General features: G+C 34.3%; 1 long non-coding RNA gene across 1 annotated transcript; it reads right to left on the bottom strand.

Moving 5' to 3' along the window:
- Positions 1 to 10,496: 10,496 nt before the first annotated feature.
- On the bottom strand, positions 10,497 to 12,438 carry LOC109123272 (uncharacterized). The gene is made up of 3 exons (XR_009466802.1): positions 12,278 to 12,438; positions 12,076 to 12,138; positions 10,497 to 11,289 (listed from the first exon to the last, which is right to left on the bottom strand). It is a non-coding gene; the product is annotated as an uncharacterized LOC109123272 (long non-coding RNA).
- Between the last annotated feature and the right edge of the window lie 7,236 nt (positions 12,439 to 19,674).

Below are 19,674 nucleotides of genomic sequence, written 5' to 3' on the forward strand. Positions count from 1 at the left end.
GCCCACTTAGGCGTGTTCTTGATTTTGGTTACTTCCTTTTCCGAGATAGGATGAGTATTGGCTTGACTATTTATTGCATGAAATGAATTTTATTTTTTATTTTTCAGGGTTTGAGTTTGACATTTAAATTATTATAATCCATTGCATTACTTTAATTTCTTGATTTTTTCTAATTGCATACGTCTGATATTTATTTTTATACCCTTATCAATTTATTTGTTTATTTACTCACTTATTCATTTATTCTTTAATTCCATGAATTGACATTTTGGATTTTTGTGGCTATGTGATTTGATTTTCTATTTTATTTTATTCTATTCCCAATTACATAATTTCTTATTTCAACTTTATTTTTAATTTTGCATGAAACTTGGAGCCATCAAGGAGAGGAAATCACGGCCAAATAGGGAAACTTGGAAGAAATCAGGGCTGCATATAGAAAGTGAGCATATCACAACTTTAAGAAGGAATCCGGACTGCATATGATTTGCTTGAAGAAAGAATCCGGGCTGCATATAGAAAGTGGCCAGATCACGACTGAGGCACATCCGGGAGCATATGGAAAGAAGATTAAAGGGGATCTGATCACTTACCAAACAAGATACGGCTGCATCCTTGGGGAAATCTCCAAGTGAGCCACACATAATGGACTTCTGATATCCACGCGCACAAAGGAAAAAATGTAAATAAGATATTCCATAAGGAGTGGGCTACCTTATAAATAAAGGAGAGAATCCAAGCATAAAGAGATTTTTTTTTTTGGAGGGGAATAGGCGGAAAGAATTTTCACACGGCGACTTTTCTTTCGGAGGGCAGAGATGACACGAGAGCAATTCTTTTAAGAGGACGTGTGAAGAACTTTGAGGAGCGGACACATAACCATAAAAAAAAGATGAGCAGCCCACAAAATCTCCACAAATAACGGTTTATAGTTAAGTGTACGCTTTCAAATTTATCTTTGATTTCATTTTGATTCATCCTTTTAGTCTTGAGTGTTTTAATGATTTTAGTTCTTTGATTTAATTAATCCTATATAATAAATTTTTTGTTTTAATTTCGATTTAGTTTTAATTTATTTTTCTTTTTTAGTTTGGATGTCTTTGTGGTTTTAATTCTTTAGTTTAATTTATCCCATTAGATAAAGTTCCATTTTTTTTATTATTCCAATTCGATTTAGTTTTAATTTATCTTTTATGTTTAGATGTGTTTGTAGTTTTCTTTAATTTAATTGTTTCTATTATAAAAGTCCTTATTTTTAATTTTGATCTAGTTCAATTTTAATATATTTTTTATGTTTAGATGTGTTTATGATATTAATTAGTTAGTTTAATTATTTCTATTAGAAAAGTTTTTGTTTTTAATTTTGATTTAATTCACTGTTAATCTACCTTTTATGTTTAGTGTTTGTTGTTTTAATTCGTCCATTTAATTGTTCCTATTAGAAAAGTTCTTATTTTTAATTTCAATTTAGTTCAATTTTAATCTATCCCATATGTTTGTAATTTTAATTCGTTAGTTTAATTATTCCTATTAGAAAAGTTCTTATTTTTAATTTCAATTTAGTTCAATTTTAATCTATCCCATATGTTTGTGATTTTAATTCGTTAGTTTAATTATTCATATTAGAAAAGTTCTTATTTTTAATTTCAATTTAGTTCAATTTTAATTTATCCTATATGTTTAGATGTGTTTAAGATGTTAATTCATTAGTTTAAGTATTCCTAATAGATAAAGTTCATATTTTTAAAATCCCAAATTAGTTTAAATTTTAATTTAGCTATTAGTTTAAATATGTTTGTGATTTTAATTCCTTAGTTTAAATAATTTAAGAGATAAAGTTTATTTTTTTCGGATTAATTTAGTTTTAGTTTATAATTTAATTTGAATGTGTTAGTGATCCTAATTAGTTTGATTTTAATTCGTTTTTAGTTTAAATAATCACGCTAAATAAAGTTTGTGTTTTTAATTCCAATTACTTTAATTTTAATTCGTTTTTAACTTAAAGGCATTCGTGGATCTTAATTATTTAGTTTAAATGATTGTATCAAATAAAGTTTGAGTTTTTAATATTCCAATAATTTTATTAAGTAGAATTTAATTCCAATTTAGTTTGATTTTAATTTATTTTATAATCTGAATGCGTTCATGATTTTAATTCAATTGTTTGATTAACCCTCTTAGACAAATTCCATATTTTTAATTTCGATATTAGTTTAATTTTATTTTTTAAATTTATTTATTTGCTTTAGTTTAAATATATTTGTGATTTCAATTTGATAGTTTAGTCAATCTTATTAGATGATGATGATGTCCTTAATTTAATCTAGTATTAATTATTTTTAGTATTGAATGTGTTTGTGTGTTTTTTATTTCATTAACTTTGAATTTAATCCGTTTATATCCAAATTTGCAGTTGATTATAATTTTGTTTAATTAATTTAGTCAATCACGTGTAATTATTTTCATGTTTTAAGTATGGTAATTTTGGCTTTCATCTATTGACATTTAATATGAGCTTTAGGAATTTTAGATAATTAATCCAGTTAATTGCATGTCATTGTTTTCATATCTTCAAGATTGTTGAACTTTGGTCTTTGATTTATCATATTTTGTTAAAATGTTAATTTACCTTAATTGATCCCATATTGTTATCTCCATATGCCAAGTTTGTTGGCTTTAATCTTTGATTGGTTATTTTTATTTTAATTCATGTGTTTCTTGAAATCTAAATGTTAGTCTTGGGTAATATTGTTTTAGTTTGTTTGATTAGGAAGTCATAAATTTGATGCCTTAGTAATTGTTAGTTAAATTCTTTTTTTTTTAAAGGCCACTGGAAACTCATGAAGGTTGGTCTTACCTTCACCACTTTAATTGACATAATTTTCTAAATCTTTATTTTGTGATTTTCATTTTCTTTTGTTTTGATTGGTATTTTGTTTTCTATGTTTTATTATTTTAAAAATTAATTCCTTTTATTTTAAAATCAAAACCTTTTTCTCCAAAGACCCCTTTAAGAAATTCTTTTCTTTTAAAAATTCATTTAGAGTTCTTAGAATTAGAATCTCATTTTCTTAGAATAATATGCAACCATTTTTTTTTATCGGTTTGCATCTTTCTCGGTTTTTAACGAAAAATTGGTTTTAAATCAGACATGAATCCAAGCTTATGGTCCCACATAAATGGGATAATTCCAAGTTAGATTTGTGTATATCAATTGGGGAATTGGTGAAACCCCTACATAAGAAAAAATAAAAAATAAAATAAAATAAAATAAAAAATATTTTTTAAAAATTCTTTTTTTACTACCACATTTGCTACTTATTAAAATCGTGTTTATCTTCTTTTTAAGAATTCTATACAAGACATGTGTGATGACCGGTAATTTAGTGTACTTCGATCATATTTTTTTGTTATATTAATTAGATGTGCATGTTAGGATTTTTGCTCTATATTATTTATTATCTAACCTCTCCCTGTCCTGCGGAAGTACGCTATGAGTTATATATGTTATCCAAGTATGTTCCCTAATACCCACTTTCTAAACCCTGTGAATATGATTGTCATTGCGTACTATACCCATGCTTGCTATCCTATTTGATTGCCTTGATATATATTTGATGCTTGTTTGATTATCTTTGACAAAAACACATGTTGTGATATATTTCTATACTAACTTTTATGTTTAATGATAGCGCTTGAGAAGCCGTTCAGGTACGCACTTTGATTTTCTCTTATGATCAGACTTTCTTATTTGGCATGCTACTTTTTGAAATCACCTAACCTACCTAGGTATCCATGATCAACCATTTAATTGCCACATTTCCCTCAACTTAGTCAGTAGAGACCTCTTTAGGGCTTAGAGGGGTGCTACCTCTTAGAGGTACCTTCCCAGTATGTAACCTGATCCCCGGACCTAGATTCGGGTTTTTCAAAGACATGCTTTTTCCAAAAATTATGGAGTCACATTTTAGGTTTTTTCTTTCTTGTTTTATTTTCCCTTTAAAATAAAAATAAAATAAGTGGCGACTCCGACTTTTTCCAAAATTAATTTTTCACTAAATAGAAAAGCGAGTCTCGCCGATCGAGTGGGAGCGCACATGAAAAATGCGGGTCCACACCTTCACTGTGACCTTAACAACTTCAAGTTTAGTCTAGGTTTCTTCACTTAAGTGCAATTTAGGATATTTCATTTAGGTGCATTAGAAGTTCATTAGATCCTAGGTGCACTTTTAGCTCATCCAAGTTCATTTTAGCTTATCTCATTTATAGGTACATTTTGGAACAACTCACTTAGACACCTTTTGGGTAAGTTCACTTAGTTTCACTTTAGCTCACTTAGGCACATTTTAGGTAACTTTCACTTAAACTCACTTAAGCTCATTGTAGGTCACTTTAGTTCCTTTATGTACTTAAGCTCACTTAAACTCACTGTAGCTCACTTTAGTTCCCTTATGCACTTAAGTCCACTTAGGCTCACTTAGTTACACCTTAGAAAGATTCGCTTTGTCCATTTAAGTACACTTTAATTACATTTTAGCTTAGTTCATCTAGTTTCTTTTGAAGATTTCTTTAGTTACACTTTAAGGCAATATTTTATGTCACTTACATGTCATATGCATGGTTTTATTTTGGTTCATGGTATATTGCATGTCATGTGTAAGATTATTTGGTTCATAGTATATTGCTTGATCATGTGCATGGGGATGTTTAATTCACACCACCTTGCATGGGATGTGACATGACATGTGCATGACTTTATTTTGGAATACTTGAAATACTAATTAGACTCTTTTGATTTTTAGCAAGACTCTTAAAAGACCAAGGTTCGTTAGATATTTTAAGGAGATTAGATTTTGGAAGACCATATTTGAGAGTTTAAGGAAATGTGGACTCTAGGAGATATTCATGCTATTGGAGATTGACACGGCTCAGAGAGAATGATGGTTCACTGTTTGAGGGTTTTTAGAAAGAGAAGCAGCCATGCATGGATAAGGAAGGGTTGTCAAATCAATTTTAGAGGGAATCACAAGGCTGCATATTGAATATAGGATATCATGGGGTTACATATGGAAAGATATGGAACGCACTAGTAGTTTGGGAACATGACAATGCACCAGCAGATTTGTTTTTGGAAAGAGACTCATAGAAACATGTACAATTGCATATGGGACAACAAATTCTTTCTCTAATAGAGGACCTACTATTGAGATTTTTTTGGATGATAGCATAGACCATTAAGGAAGATTCTCTAAGGCAACATGCACTATTGAAGATTCTCTCTAAAGAAGCATGTACAAGCTATAGCACGTACCATTGGGAATGTTGGGAACCCTGGATTACTCCATTCTCATGCCTTGAATCGTGTAAGGTGCATGAAAATCTATCATAGGCTCTCTAAATCTATCACAGCGAAAACCAGGTATTCAAAAGCCAATATTGATACCACAAAAAGAATAGATCTAGATAATAAAGCTACATACCTTTGATCCAAATGTTTCCAGATTGATTCCAATCGATGTAGATAACTCCAAAGTTGTAATGGATCTCGTAAACACCATGATCTTCTGTCTGATGACTCTTCCTTGTGTCTAGGCATTGAGATGAGAGAGATCCCAAAGGTGAAGGCTAGGGTTCTCTCTCTAAACTGTAGGGAGAAAATGGTAAGAGATGGAAAGCCTAACACCTAAAGGGGTATTTATAGGCTTCCTACTAGGCTTAAGTGACTTAAGCCCACCATGGGCTTAGGTCACTTAATCTAGCCCAAAAAGGTTACTAATTGATTAATTAACCATACAAGACCTTAATCAATTAATTAGCCCAGCCCAGAGATACCACTCACTTATCCCTATACAACCTTGTGTAATTACCAAAATGCCCTTATACATAGAAGTGAACGAAAAACTCATCTAACCCTCATAAACTATGTCATCAAGGAATATGAGTTTAGAGCGAGGACCATTAAGACCCATAGAAGTACTGGCTCATTCAGAATCAAATTCTGAAATTGACAAAACATCCTACTAAAGAGAGTCAACTGCACTCCAGTATCCTATGTGTATAACAACGAGACACCAAGTACTCGGGTCTGTGACCTACTATCCACTTCATGCAGTCTCCCTATGAACTGGTGTCCTTAATCTAACAAGTTAGTGATATCACCTATCAAGATTACCTCCCAAACATTTGAGTTACAGATCTTACTTATTATGTAATCAAATGACATATTATAACTCCAAGGAGCATTTGTCAAATTCCATTAAAGGAATTACTGTAGCCATAGATTTCATGATCATATGTCCTTTGGATCACCCAAGGGAACACACTGCCTCAATCCTATGAGATATCATGGTGCCTCTATTGAGAATACCTGTTGCCACCAACCTCCATCAACAGTGACCCAATTCATAGGGATATATGACCACTTTAGAGTCTCACCCACAGGTCAAAGCCTCCTACTGATTTTGGCATAAGCTTAATAGCCTCTCAAGGTTGAGAGTCTATGTAGTTTAGTAGCTTGGTGAATCTTAACAATTGATAGTCTTGCGTCATGATTCACTTTTGATCTTGTCCATTATGCACCAGATACACTCGTGCACTCATCATGGAAAACTCATCCAATTAGGAGGTAGTGCACTACAGTCTCTACTAGATTGCCCAAATTTATGAACTGATTGTGACCAACTTATCTACTTACAAGGAACCCATGCCTTGTATCTTCTGTGCAGCTCCTAACGCACCCAAGTCATGTACAATGTAAGAGACATGGACTGAATACTCAAATCAATGTCAATACGCCAAAATGATAACAAGGGGGTAGTTAAGTCTAACTTTGTTACATCATGCCTTGCTTTTAGGGGCTCAATCCTAATAGGAAACTCTTCTCTAACACACATGCACAAGTTGGAAGGAGGCACAGTTGATTTTTGAAAACATGCACAACAGTTTGGAAGGAGAACGCAGGCGCATACGAGCATTTTTAAAGAAAGAACCACGACTGCACCTTGGAATACACAACATGCACCATTAAGGAGCTTCTATAACATGCACCAAGAAAGATTCTTTTGAAGCATAGCACACACCATTGAGGGGTATTCTATAGCACACGTCATTAAGGATTCAACTCTAACACAATACGCATCATTGGAGAGGGAGGAGGTTTCTTCAACATAACACAACTAATTTGTGAGTGCGCACAACCAAATTATTTGATGCATCCATTATGCAACAAAATTTGAAGTGAAAAAGGTGGCCACTTTGAAAAGAGAACCACACACACTCAAGGATAGGTAGGTTTCTGAAGAAATTTTAATAATTGATTTGATAGATCCTTTATTACTTAGTTTATGTTTTGAAGTCATTAATATTAGTTCTTGGTTGATCCCATCTTAGTATGTGTTTTTAGAACTTTAGTTATTAGTTGATTAATCTCATGTTACCATGTTTATATTTTAAAATCATTAATATTAGTTCTTGATTGATCTCATCTTAGTTCATGTGTCTTTAGAATTTTAATTATTAGTTTGATTGATCCCATGTAATTTAGTTTATGTTTTAAAATCATTAATATTAGTTCTTGGTTGATCTCATATTATTTTACGTGGTTTTAGAATTTTAATAACTAGTTTGATTGATCCCATGTTGTTTAGTTTATGTTTTAAAATCATTAACATTAGTTCCTAGTTAATCTCATCTTAGCGTGTATTTTTAGAATTTAAGTTATTACACTATAGCTGGGGTCAATGACCCTCACTAAAGATCATAAATGGTGTGACTGTAGCACAAAGTAGCATACCAAACTGACTGCCACTGAGCGTGGCTATAGGTGGTGCAACTATATCTTATAGCTGCAGTTGTTACCATCACTGTGAGTAAATGCTCAAGCTTTAGTTGCGACCATTAGTAAGATGCAACAAATGATTCTTATGGTTGCATCCTATTTTTGACCCCACTAAAAGCTATGTAGTTGCATTTGTTTCTTTACCCCCGCTAAAAGGTAGGTACGTACTGCAATTTGGAATTGGTGGCATTTATTAGTTATTATTTTTTTCTCTTTCTCTTGTTTTTGAGGAATTATCAAATGCAAAATTAGAGCTTTTTTTTTTTTTTTTCAAATTTTAGTTTCAAATTTCTATGAATTCCTCCCACAATAATAATCCTCAACAACATTCAAAATATATTTATAGACCAATTTTGATGGATAGCTGGCAAGAGGTTACAACTCATAGTTTAAACTACCAAAAATATAACACAATGGAGTTAGATTTAGAAATTTTGATATACAAAAATAAACTAAAAAACCTAAATTTTTTGTATTCTCACCTATTTAATTACAATTGATAAATTCACATAGAATTGGTGCCTTCATGTTAAATTTTAAACAAATGAAATTATGATAAAGCATTCACAATAAGTACACCAATTTAGCAATAATGTGCATGTGTTTTGCACTGTAACATCATAAATTAGAGGAAAAAAAAAAAGATGGCTTAGATTTGTTCAATGTATCTCAACCACATTTACCCATTAATATGTTTATCTCCAATACCAATTATAGAATTCACCCTACATTTACAAAACCAAGACTCAACCATAATTAAATTATAAAAAAATTAATTGACAATGTAATATCTCAAATGAAGACTCAAACTCAAATTCAAATACATCACAAATTGTAAACTATAATGACCAAATTCAACTACCTTTACTCCTAAGCTGATATAATTATGAAGAGACTATCTTGAGCTCAAAAGCTTCATAGAATCGTTAGTCTGAAACCAATACAATTTAAAAATACTTCAAAGCTCCAATGTCAAACATGATTTTTCCATACAATCAAAGTGAATGCAATTTCTTACACTAGAAAGGATAGCAATGGGGTATCAAATTAGAGCCAAAAAAACAAAGCTCAATCATGAACTAAATATCATCATAAAAGAAAAGAAATTCCTTTTAGCCAAATGGATCTTTGAATATCTAGGTCAAAGATAATCAAAAGAATGTTTTCAAAAAAAAAGTCTTAGGTGGCGTTTGTTTTTTTGGCTTAATTCTATATAGAACTTATATTTAACTTAATATTAAATAATGCTTAATATTATTAAGTATTAAGTTGTTTGTTTTTTTAATATTTTATTTCTATTAAGCATTAAATTGTTTGTTTTTTTATGTACTAAAAATCAATATCTTAATATTTTAATGTATTAAAAAAATATAATTTAACTTATTTCTAAAAAGTTCAAAATAATAAAATTGTTATAATAAATAATTTATCATTGTCATCCTTACAAAAAATAATTAATATATTTATTTTTTATATAATTAAAATAAAATATTTAAACTTAACAATCTGAAAAATAATAGATTGATAAAACCTAAATCAAATTATTTTTAAATACTTTTCAATTTTTAAATGCTTTTTTATATTAAGCATTATTCTAGTAATTTCACTCCCACTTTCCTCCTCTTTATCCTCCTTTTGGCCTTCCGTTGAAGAGGGGATTAGGGTTTCGATTAGCCATAATCCTTCATTTTGAAATTAGGGTTTTGTTTTCTCTCTTCTCCCTGGGGTTAGGGTCTGGGATTTCTTCATCGTTAATGGCGGGGGTGGAGAAGGCATCTAAGGTTTGCATCAACGAGGCATTGACGAATGACGAGCTCCGGGCGGTTTTAGCGAAATTGTAGAGCAACAAGGACAAGGAGGTCTTCAGGTTGGTTTGCAAGAGATGGCTACATTTGCAGAGCACTGAGCAGAAGAAGCTGTGCTTTTAGGCGGGGCCTCTCATGCTTCGCAAGATGGCTGCTAGGTTCTCACGGTTGGTTGAGCTGGACCTGTCCTTTTACCCAAGCGTCACGGACTCCGATCTCAAGGTTATTGCTGATGGGTTCGGTTGTTTGCACGTGCTTAGCTTGCAGAATTGCAGAGGATGGGCTAGGGTTGATTTGGGGAGGTTTAAAAAGCTTGTTTTTTCTATTTAGCCAAAAATTTTAAAAATTCAATAATAAGTCATCAAAAACTAGAAAAACAAATAACCTAAATTTGAAAGCAAATTGTTTTCAGCAAAAAACCAAAAAAACAAACGCCACCTTAGTATTACATGAGGAATTGACAAAAAATGAATATATATTAACATAGGTGGATAAAATAAATCTTAGTAATACACGCCTATTGATTAAGATGAAGTGTGAGATTCTAGACTACCAAATGGTAATTTTGTTTTATATCTTATTTTAATAGTGCTCATCTTTTGTACCTAGTGAACTCAAAAATTAAAATTTGTGTTTTTTAAGATATACTGAAATTTAGGACTAGATACATAATCCTAATGTGTTTGTTAAGCTACCGACTTGAACAAGTTATTTCTTATATCTAATAAAATACAAGCATGATGAGCTTATAAGATACTGGCTTTGAAATGCTAGTAGATCCCAACTAAACATATTACTATCAAACAAAGGCTTACATAGTTTAAAGTTGTTCACTTTTTTCGAGCAGGAAAAGTTCTAAAAGGTTTATTGGTTCCAAGAAATTTAAAACCAATGGTGGTCGAGTGTATTTATACCAAACCTCAGGAGAAAGCCTCAATGAAATTAACCCTAAAAAAGGGTATGTTTACATCAAAGATGTTTTTATAATTCACATCACATAGGTTACTCCCATAACCATGTGTCTCAAACCCAAAAACTGTACCCCTTAAAGGACAAGGTGGTTCAAACATCAGGTTTGGTGCAATCCTATTTTGCAAACAAAAGGAAAACATAATCTTCATGGATCAATAACAAACAATTTCAATACAACGAAAGTACAAGGAATCAACACAGACCTGATGGTTAGAAGCTTATTAGATGTATATTTCTCTATGTCCTTGGCCTTATGATATTGCCTATACGTAAGAGCTTGACAATCATTAATCCTGCCTTGTAGTTCAACTGTTATCTTTCCCACTTTGTGTTGATCATATACTTGAAAATCTTTAATGTATCTTGGAAAGCAGTTTAACAAGCCAGTTACAGACAAAAATTGCCTACAGACTTCAAAACATTGCAAAGAAAGTAAATGAATTAACACCTTTCATATAAAATAAATTAAACCATGAAGAAATATGCTTTGAGGAGTAATACGATCTTTTTCTTCTTCTTTTGAACTACTTATTGGAATAAACATAAAAATGCACCTATGTGCGTGTGTCAAACTCCAACTTGTAGCCATCCCTCTTCACTCTGCATTCGCCGTTGTCCTTAAAGCATCATTCAAATTCCCATTCTGACCCTTGCAAGTTTGGAAATGGAACAAGCCTGCTTCAAGCAGAGGCCTCAAAATGAAATATTCTACCAAATCAATTTTAGGTCTAGAAAATTGTCAAGATGACATCACAACTCAAAAAATGAACAACTAACCCAGTGTATAGTACATGGCATGTTAAGAGGAAGACCAAAGCATGATAGAAAAAAAAAATCTTTAAGGTTATGTTTGGTTCCCGGAAAATACTAAGGAAAGAAAAAAAAATGTAAAGGAAAATGATTTTTTCATGTTTGGTTGTCCTATGAAAAATATCAAAGAAAATCAAATATAATTAAAACTAATTAAAAACTTATGTATTTTTAAATTATTTAATCTTTATATTGATAAGTTAAAATAAATAAAATAAGTTTGAAGTAACAAAAAAAATAATTTATCAATTTTTAATCTTTTTTTATTTTATTTTCCTTCACTTTTTCTTTCTTTTGTATTTTCTTTCCCTTGCATTTTCCTTCAAATTTTCTGGGAACCAAACATAGTAAGGGACTTTGGTTTGTAAACTAAAACTATTCTAATTCTGACCCGAGATGTTTCCAAGTTGTATGCATAGGATTATATATTTTGAAACAAAAATATCATGACTCTAATTTAGGAGAGTTAAAAAGCTTGTTTGGTCAAGCACAGGACAGAATGGCTCATCAAGAAATGAGTCATTATTAAGTAAAGATGGAAAAAAAAAATTAAAAAAACATAGATAATGTGAGAAAAATGATTGAAAATCTAAATAAGGCATTGAGAAGAGTTGAATAATGAAAATGATTGAAGTGAAAGAAAATGGCTACCTTTTCCTTCTTTTTCAGGGTGGTCATGGCCAACACGAATAGAGGCACCTCTGTTAGCAACACCTTATGATTTGGACAATGCAAAGATCAGCATGAAATGTCATAAAATAAGAATTTCTGTGGGCAGAAAATGTTACTACTAGAAACTATTGGACGGAAAAAGAACTAACATATAATTATAACCTACAAAGTTGTAACTTACCCAACAGAAAGTGTTGATGTCAGTCGTTTCATTTCATGGTGACCAGTCAACCTTCTCTCGTTACCCTCTCCATAAGCTGCAATATGGTCCTTGTGGGGCAAAACTAAATTTTCTATTGCCTTTAAGATCACATCATATCCAGCAGTATTCCTCATGGATTTGGTGCTGAAAAACACAACAAAGAAAATAAGATAGTTGAAAATTTGCACAATAATAATATTAAAAGTAATATGACAAAAGAAATAAAAACAAATGTTGGTGTAAGCCCCAACAGCATTCCAGTCTCCTTGATTTTTCATTGAAAATAAGATTAGACTAAAAACAAATGATAGAAAAGGACCACGCAAGATCATGGACACCTCGAACAGTTCAATTCTTTACGGGCAACATTTTTCAACATGAGATGGTCCCTTATGTGTCTACTGATTGCACAGTATTGAGTTATAGAACCAAGAAATCTAAAGAAGTCAACTACCAGTGCGCCATAGTAGTTTTTGAATGGAAATGAAATGATAATCAAGATCATTAAAACTAAACAGAGAGATAACAGAAAAGGAAGGACAAATAAAAAAGAAACTATAAAAAGAACATGAGAATGAGGCTGTTTATTCAACTAATACAGACCTTGATATGTCTTGGGTCAAATGAAACGACAACTCCAATGATTTTTGAAATCCTTTATTTTATCAAGTAGATCAAAGATCAGGAAAAAAACTTTAGAAAAATAGGAAAAGAGCAACCACGTCAACCAATAGTTTGAAAATAAATACCTCTAGAATGTACCGAAGAACCCATAATTTGTCACCAGCAGAGATCCCAATTGCAAGGCCAACTTGATTCCCACTATACATGCAATTTAGAAATTTTCAGTTAAGGCAAAGCTCATAATAATAGTCATTCAAAAATGTCCTATACATTGATGGAATAGTTACACACCATAACTATTCCATCAATACTAAACAATGGATCAAATAACTAAAAGGACCCACTAATATTACGAATATTGTGAACATCACAACTAACTAGTATGCATGGAGGACACAGAAGTAAGAAATTAAGACAGGGTAGCATAGGAGGACCAAACAAGACAATGACAGAAACTATCTATTAAAGAAGCTCCTAATATTTCTTTAAACCAAAGAATACTAGACAACTATCCATTTTGCTTAACAATCAGTTGGAAAACTAACAATAGATCAATTTTAGTTCTAGAACATATTTGGTGAGTTAACTTCAATTCATGTCTCAAGGAGGGCATGAACCCTCTTGCAATAGTATGTCAATGGCATAAATCAATCTGCTCACACAAGTATGCCTCATAATTTATTCAAATTAAACTCCCTAAATCAATTAATTGAACAAAAAAGACAACAGTTTCAACACAGCTTCACAAAATGCTAAGATAGATTCGGATTTGATTTTTTTTTAAATAAACATGGTTAATTGAAATAATAAAGGGGAACATCTCTTTGAACACACCTCAGGAACCCTCATGGTGACTAGTAGATCATAGGATCTTCTCCTTTAGCAATACCAAATTTAGAAAAAATAAAAAACATGCCTATAGAGGGTTGCTGGAATCAGATTGGTCATTGAAATCATTGGAGAAATCGCACAAAAAGAGAAATTGCATAATCCAAATGGAAAACTGTGGACCCCGCATTTCGATGGCTCGAATGCGTTTCCCACTCGAATGGCGAGCTCGATTTTTATTTGAAAATTTGATTTTTATTGATTATTTGAAAATGACTAGGAGTCGCCACTTATTTTTGTTTTATTTTTAAAGGGTAAACAAAATAAGAAAGAAAAACCCTAAGTGTGACTCCTTATTTTGGAAAAGGCGGTCTGTGAAAAACCGGATCGGGTTCGGGGGTCAGGTTACTTATCGGGAAGGTACGGTAAAGACCGTAGCACCCCTCTAAGTCCCTAAAGTCGGGTCTCTACTAATAAGATGAAACTGACATGGCAATCAATGAGAATCGATGAATAGTCAAATCAATCATGCACAATATGAGAAGCGAAGCATGTATAAAGAATGAGCGAAATATGAATAGATGTGTACCTGGATGGCAATCACGAATGCGCTATCATGAAACATGGTTAGTGAACAATGAACAGATATAATTAAGCACATATCAAGGAATAGAGTAAATCAATCATGCATGGCAAATAAATAAATCAATCAGTCAATCCATCATGAAGTCTCATATGTGGGGCCCCCACCAAAGCCCATTTTATTTTTGCATGAATTAATTCCATAAATTCCATTATTCGGAATTACGGAATTAATGTTTTGCTTATTTAAAACATTTTGAAAATCGGAGGAATTGTGAAAGTCACTGGCCAAAAGAAAGAATGGCAGTGAATTTTATTTGAAAAGTGAATTTTTGAGACTAAAACCCTAAGGATGAAATTTCAAGAAAAGAATTGAAGTCATTTGAAAAATGTTTGAAAACCGGAATTTATGGGATTGCTTTGAAATTAAGAATGGTGAAAGATGAAATAAAATAATAATCAATCCTAAAGGTGGCCATGCTTTGCTGCTTCAGTTTCCTCAGTTAATCAAAATAATTATAAAATGGCTCATTGGGTGTGATACACAGATTCCTCCATGGATGAACCATCTCCCTCAGCTTAGGACAGAGGGCATCAGGTGAAGCATCAGAATCCAAATGGGGTCATGGCTCTTTATTCTATGCTTTCTCACCTCGAACCACATTGGACTGCATCAAAATTCTAGTCCATCCGCCCACTGATATCTGTAACAATATTCATCAACCGTTTTGATTTCCACAGTGCATGCCATGACCTCTGAATATACTGGGCAGCTTCTTCTTCCCTTTATTGACTGGCTCCTTCTCTGACTGACAAGTCAATTGATTCACTTCTCCAGATTAAATGCACCGAGATAGGCGCAAACCGGCAACACACCAAATCCACGTGACTGCATGGATTCATAGCACGACAGTAATTTTCTATAGAGCCCCTTTACAATATTATTCAGATACACCATCGGTGTTTTCCCTATAAGCTGAGTGACATCTTCAGTAATGTTGAGGCCTTCAACGTTGGTTCGGAGTTTTATCCGACACTGCCTTACACACAACTGAGAAAAAGACCTTCCCACGCTGATGGTTCTTCAAATTCAGAGACAACGGATTGACCCGCAACTGTTGGCTGACCCAACTTCCTGTACGAACCTTGGAGTTGCAGAAAATAGTCGACGGACTGATCAGAGAAAACCATTAACTCGTGGGGTGCTCGGGGAAAAACAATGCACCGTACACAAGAGCCACAAGGAAGAACAGAATGTGCCAGTCCACGCGAGGAAGAAGGATGCATGAACATTGAAGGAAGGCCATGGATGCATGCAGCTCTGGTTTGATGGGTATGAAGCGAAGGGTTTGATGTATATGAATGCATGCATGGAGTTGGTGATGTGGCAAGGTGAGGATCGGCGAAAACACGGTGCGCATGGAGGATATATGGTATAGTGAGATAAAGCATGATGGATGAGAAATGGGCATGGACAATGCAGATATGGGACATGGTGGAACGAGCAAAAGTGGTTAGGCTATTGATGGTGAGCAGGGTACGGGTGAAGTGATGTGTATGGTGCATGAGGGGTTCAGTAAGAGAGGTTTTGAATAGCGGAATGAATGAGAGATATGGGTATGAGGATGGAATAGATAGCTGGCAGTGGATACAGGGAGCATGTAATGTAGTGAGGATGATGGATATAGTAGGTTCAGAAGGAAAATGGATAAGTAGATGTGGTGTGGAGATGAGTTACTGGTGGCGGATATGATAGAAAAGGAAATGGGTTTGAATGATGGAAAAGGATGCAGGTAATGGGTTAATGATATGGGTGATGAAGTACGAAAACTGGAAAAGTAATGGGATGAAGGTGACCAAGTGAAAGACTTCCACGCATGTGGGAAATGATAGAGATAAGATGAGGGTGAATCAGATGGATGGTGGGGTGTTTGCATGATGGGAACAAAATATAGGTATGGTGGGATGAATTTTGATAAGCCAAAGGATCCCACGTGATAGTGCCCACGTGATAGTTTTCTGTTATGACAGCTGTAGAAATAGCTGTCTTCACTTCCTGTAACAGTGTTTTTGAACAATATAAAAATCCTCTTTCACTCTGGTTTCTCTCACGAAGAGAACAGAGTATTTCCTTCTCAAATTCTAACTTGGTATCAGAGCTCTCGATCAAAGGTGTGAGTATTCTCCTATTTTTTCTCCTTTTTCTCAGTTTTCCATCTCTTTCCTTAAGATCCAATCATGACTTCCGCTTCCACTCAATCCTCTTCATCCTCTGATTCGATTGGATCTGGACAAAACACTACAATGGCGTCCCATCCTGCTTATCAGATGCTCAATCATACTCTACCTGTGAAACTTGATCGGACTAATTACATTCTGTGGAAATCTCAGATTGATAATGTTGTTTTTGCCAATGGATTTGAAGATTTCATAGACGGATCTTCCATCTGTCCAGATAAAGAACTCAGTTCAGGATTGATCAATCCTGCCTTTGTTGCTTGGAGAAGACAAGATCGAACGATCCTCAGCTGGCTCTACTCGTCTCTCACACCAGCGATCATGGCACAAATCATTGGTCACAACTCTTCTCACTCTGCTTGGAATGCATTGGAGAAAACCTTCTCATCTTCTTCCAGAGCCAGAATTATGCAGCTAAGGCTCGAGTTACAGTCAACCAAGAAAGGTTCTCTGTCTATGATCGATTATATCATGAAGGTTAAAGGAGCTGCAGATAGTCTAGCAGCAATTGGAGAACCTGTCTCAGAACAAGACTAGGTTATGAATCTCCTCGGCGGACTTGGATCCGACTATAATGCAGTTGTAACTGCTATTAATATTAGAGATGACAAGATCTCTATTGAAGCTGTTCACAGTATGCTTCTTGCATTTGAACATCACCTTGAGCAACAAAGCTCGATTGAACAATTCTCTCCTATATCAGCCAATTATGCCTCTTCATTTAATAGCAGAGGTGGTGGAAGGAGGTATAATGGAGGTCGAGGACAGAATCATACCCCAAACACCAGCAATTATACCTACAGAGGTCGTGGTCGAGGGGGTCGATATGGCCAAAATGGGAGGCACAATTCCAATAGCTCTGAGAAGCCACAATGCCAGTTGTGTGGCAAGTTTGGTCACACCGTTCAGATCTGTTATCACATATTTGATATCTCCTATCAAAGCTCTCAGAGCAGCAATACTTCTCCCTCAAATGCTGGTAATCCAAACTCTATGCCTGCTATGGTTGCCTCTTCTAATAATCTTGCAGATGACACTTGGTATCTTGACTCTGGAGCCAGTCATCATCTGACTCAGAGTGTGAGCAATCTGACCAGTTCTTCACCATACACAGGCACAGATAAGGTGACAATTGGTAATGGTAAGCACCTATCCATTTCCAACACTGGTTCTCATCGTTTACTTTCTAATTCTCATTCTTTTCATCTCAAAAAGGTGTTTCATGTCCCCTTTATATCAGCAAACTTGATAAGTGTTGCTAAATTCTGCTCAGACAATAATGCCTTAATTGAGTTTCGGTCTAATAGTTTCTTTGTGAAGGATCTCCATACGAAGAAGGTACTTGCTCAAGGCCAGCTTGAGAATGGACTTTACCGATTCCCAGTTTTGAACAGCAAGAAAGTAGCCTTTGTTGGTGCTACTTACTCTCATAATTCCAGCATCTGTGATAATAAAGTGACGTTATGGCATCACAGACTAGGCCATGCTTCTACTGACATTGTAACCCAAATTATGCAGAGTTGTAATGTCTCTTTTGAAAAGAATAAAAATACTGTTTGTTCTACTGTTTGCTCCTCTTGTCAGCTTGCTAAAAGTCACAGATTACCTACTCATCTTTCACTTTCTTGTGCTTCCAAACCTTTGGAACTTGTTCACACTGACCTTTGGGGACCTGCCCCAGTCAAGTCTACCTCTGGTGCTAGATATTTCATCTTGTTTCTAGATGACTACTCACGGTACACCTGGTTCTATCCTCTTCAAACAAAAGACCAAGCCCTTCCTGTTTTTAAGAAGTTCAAACTCCAAGTAGAAAATCAATTTGATGCTAAAATCAAATGCCTACAGTCTGATAATGGTGGTGAGTTCAGATCCTTCAAGACGTTTCTTCAGCAAACAGGCATTTTTCATCAGTTTTCTTGCCCATATAACTTAGCTCAGAATGGGAGAGTTGAACGAAAGCATAGGCATGTTGTTGAAACCGGGTTGGCCTTGTTGGCTCATGCCTCCTTACCAATGGAATTCTGGCAATATGCTTTCCAGACAGCTACATTTCTCATCAATAGAATGCCAAGTAAGGTACTCCAAAATAACTCCCCTTATTTCACACTTTTTCAAAAGGTTCCAGATTACAAGTCCCTTAGAGTCTTTGGCTGCTTGTGTTACCCATTCATCCGTCCTTACAACAGTCACAAACTTCAATATCGTTCTGTTCAAAGTCTATTTCTTGGTTATAGTCTTCATAACAAAGGATTTTTGTGTCTTGACTTTCTGACTGGACGAGTTTACATCACTCCTCATGTTGTTTTTGATGAGGGACAATTTCCTCTAGCTAAAACTCACCATCTCTCCCCAGCCAAAGACACTTCAACAGATACTTTAACTCCAGCCATTATAACTTCCTTTCCTGCTCCAACCTTCTGTTCTCATGGCAGCCCCACATCTTCACTTTCTTCCTCTCCTTCCATGAGTGAAGCTTCTGATTCTGTGAGTAGTCCTACTGTTACTCCTGCCTCTAGTACCTTACCTGAAGCTATACATAAGGATCAACCTCCTTCTTCTTCCCCTGCTCCACGCATGACAACAAGGCTAATGCGAGGTATAACCAGGAAGAAGGCCATTTTTGATCTCTCTGCTGTAAAGATCTCAGAACCCTATACACTCAAACAAGCTCTCAAAGATCCAAATTGGATTCAGGCTATGGATTTAGAAATTGCTGCTCTTCATCGGAATCAAACTTGGGATCTTGTTGAACAGCCTCCTGAAGTTAATCTAATAGGCTGTAAGTGGGTATACAAGTTGAAACACAAGCCAGATGGGAGCATAGAGAGATATAAAGCCCAACTTGTGGCTAAGGGGTTTAACCAAACTCATGGTCTTGATTATTTTGAGACCTTTAGTCCAGTGGTTAAGGCTGCAACCATTCGAATTATACTAACTGTGGCTCTCAGTTTTCAATGGGAAATTAGGCAGCTTGATGTTCACAACGCCTTTCTCAATGGTGAGTTAGAAGAGCAAGTATACATGTCTCAACCTCCTGGCTACTTGGATACTACATTCCCAACCAAAGTGTGTCGATTGAAGAAGGCTCTATATGGTTTGAAACA

Source organism: Vitis vinifera, chromosome 10 (genome assembly GCF_030704535.1).
Source record: "Vitis vinifera cultivar Pinot Noir 40024 chromosome 10, ASM3070453v1".
Lineage (NCBI taxonomy): Eukaryota > Viridiplantae > Streptophyta > Magnoliopsida > Vitales > Vitaceae > Vitis > Vitis vinifera.